Raw genomic sequence first — 2,416 nt, forward strand, 5'->3', positions numbered from 1 at the left:
AGTAAATCATTAATGGCATCTTTCCCCCCAACCCCCCGCCCCATTTTGTTCTGTTTTAAAGATGGAAAAAGGGGAGGAGTAGAATAGATAGAAATGGTTTATTAATCTCCATTGGAAAAGAGAGAGGCTCCGGGTCCCTGTCCAGTCAGCTCAGGCCACCATAACAAAATAGCACAGACATTTACTTCTCACAGTTCTGGAGGCTGATAGGTCCCAGATCAAGATGCCGGCCTTTTTCGTTCTTGGTGAAGGGGCTCTAGATGTCCGCCATCTTGCTGTGTCCTCACATGGCAGAGAGAAGAGAATGAGTTCTGGTCCCTCTTCTTCTTTTTTTTTAAAAATTTTTTAGGCAAGGCAACCCTTGGTTGACCTCACAGATTGCAAGGACCTTGTCAGCTTACAATCCCTTATTTTTTTATTGTTTATGCCTGCAGTACCTGGTCTTCCTAGGTGGTCTCCCATCCAAGTACTAACCCGGCCCGACCCTGCTTAGCTTCCGAGATCAGACAGGATCGGGCTTGTTCAGGGTAGCATGGCTGTAGACTGGTCCCTCTTCTTCTTAGTAGGACACTAATCTCATCATTGGGGCCCCATTTTTATGACCTCATGTGAACCAAATTACCTCCCAAAGACCCTATCTCCATATATGGTCACAATGGGGTGGGGGCGAGGTTAGGGCTTCAATATATGAATTTTTGGAAGATACAATTTAGCCCACAGCAGTCCCCTAAACCAGGCTCCAGCCCCATCCTCAATTGCCCATTATAATTTATTTTCACTCCCTTAGGAGGAAGGACCTAAGAGCACAGTGCGTGTCCACGGCTGGGCTGGGGGACAGTTTGCATCTTTAGCTCCTCTGTGCCAAGGTCAGAACCACCATGGGTTCTGCTCTTGGCCTCCAAGCCCTGGGATCTGATTGGCTGGGGGTATATCCAAAAGGAGTGACGTTTCGACTTCCGTGATCCTCTCGGCTTGTGCCTGCCAATTCTCCAGGAAAGGGGGAAAAGGGACACGGAGAAATGGAGCAGAAACCCGCCAATACTCACGTAGCAATGCGCAATGGTTTGCTGGTCTGGAGCCAGATGCAAGCCGGAGAGAACAGAGGTTAACAGACCACAGGAGACAGCATTTTTAAACAATAAAACTGCTAAATGTAGGCCAGGCTGGGGAAGGAAGTGAACGCATGAGGAAACACAGGCATCTTCTATCCGGGCCTGTCCAGCCACTCTGAGCCCTGGGTTGGACCAGTCTGGGTGCAACCAAGTCTGGTGGAGAAACATAGCGCTAAAGCTGGCCAGGAGAGGGCGCTATGAACACACAGTGCTAGAAGGTCCAGGAAGGAGGAAGTTGGTTGGAGCAGAATGTGTACTTTGTGGTAGTTTCAGAAACAAAACCAATACACATTTCACTCATGAATGTCCTAATGTGTCTACAATTAAGTCTACAAGTATCACAGAGAAGCCTGTTTCAAGGCAGCGGAGACATTGATCTTTAAATTGGACAAGGATTTAGAATCATTTAGGGCCATTCGAAATCACAGAGCCATGAACTCTAACTTGAACAGGGTTTATTTAATCTGCTTAGTGTAAGAGGAAGTTATGGATCTGTCTTTCAGAGCCATCAGAGACAGCCTCTCCCGACTAAGGGCACAGACCATTTCCTGGCTGGTTGTAGCCACAGACAGGCCTGCCTCAGGGCTTGGCTCTTGCTGGTCCCTGGGCCAGAAATCCCCTTCCACATGGCTCACTCCTTCACCTTCACTCTGTCTCTGTTTAAAGGGCGGCTGACCGGTGAGGCCATCCTGTCAATCATTTTGAAAAAGCAACCCCTCTCGCAGGATGATGTTCGAAGCAATCAACACGGGGAAAGCAGAGGTACTGACTGATCAGAGCAGTCGCTGCCTGGGCCACTCCACCAGCACGTGCTGCTGGGTGTCAGCCCTGCTGACTCACCCCCACCCCCGACACACACACACACACGCACGTGCACACACACATGCATGGACACACACACACATTCTCCCTCTCCTCCCTTCCGACTTCCTCTTTAGCACTGTCTGATATCCTATAGATTTTATTTGTTAGTTTATTTATTTCTCCTCTTCTCCCATTAGAATGTAAGCAACTTGAAGGCAGAGAGTTTTGCCTGTTTCGCTCGGTGCGTATAAACTAATCAAAATCAGACCAAGCGATGATATGTGCTCAGTAACATCAAAACAATGGGAAAATATACATGACGTCTTTTAGTTTCATTACTGTGTCGTTACTTCCACTGACCTTGCAAATTAAGCTTTTTACACCTCAAACGTGTGTTTTCTGATACTTGTATTTACAATGAACATTCGCTGCTCCTTGAAAATTAACCCCATCTTTGACTAATATCTGTAACATATACGATCACACATATTCGTTTGATT

General features: G+C 47.3%; 1 pseudogene; it reads right to left on the reverse strand.

Annotated features, from left to right (window-relative positions):
- Positions 1-425: 425 nt before the first annotated feature.
- Positions 426-544, reverse strand: LOC111741064 (annotated as a pseudogene).
- Between the last annotated feature and the right edge of the window lie 1,872 nt (positions 545-2,416).

The sequence above is a fragment of the Pteropus vampyrus genome, unplaced genomic scaffold (assembly GCF_000151845.1).
Source record: "Pteropus vampyrus isolate Shadow unplaced genomic scaffold, Pvam_2.0 Scaffold72, whole genome shotgun sequence".
Lineage (NCBI taxonomy): Eukaryota > Metazoa > Chordata > Mammalia > Chiroptera > Pteropodidae > Pteropus > Pteropus vampyrus.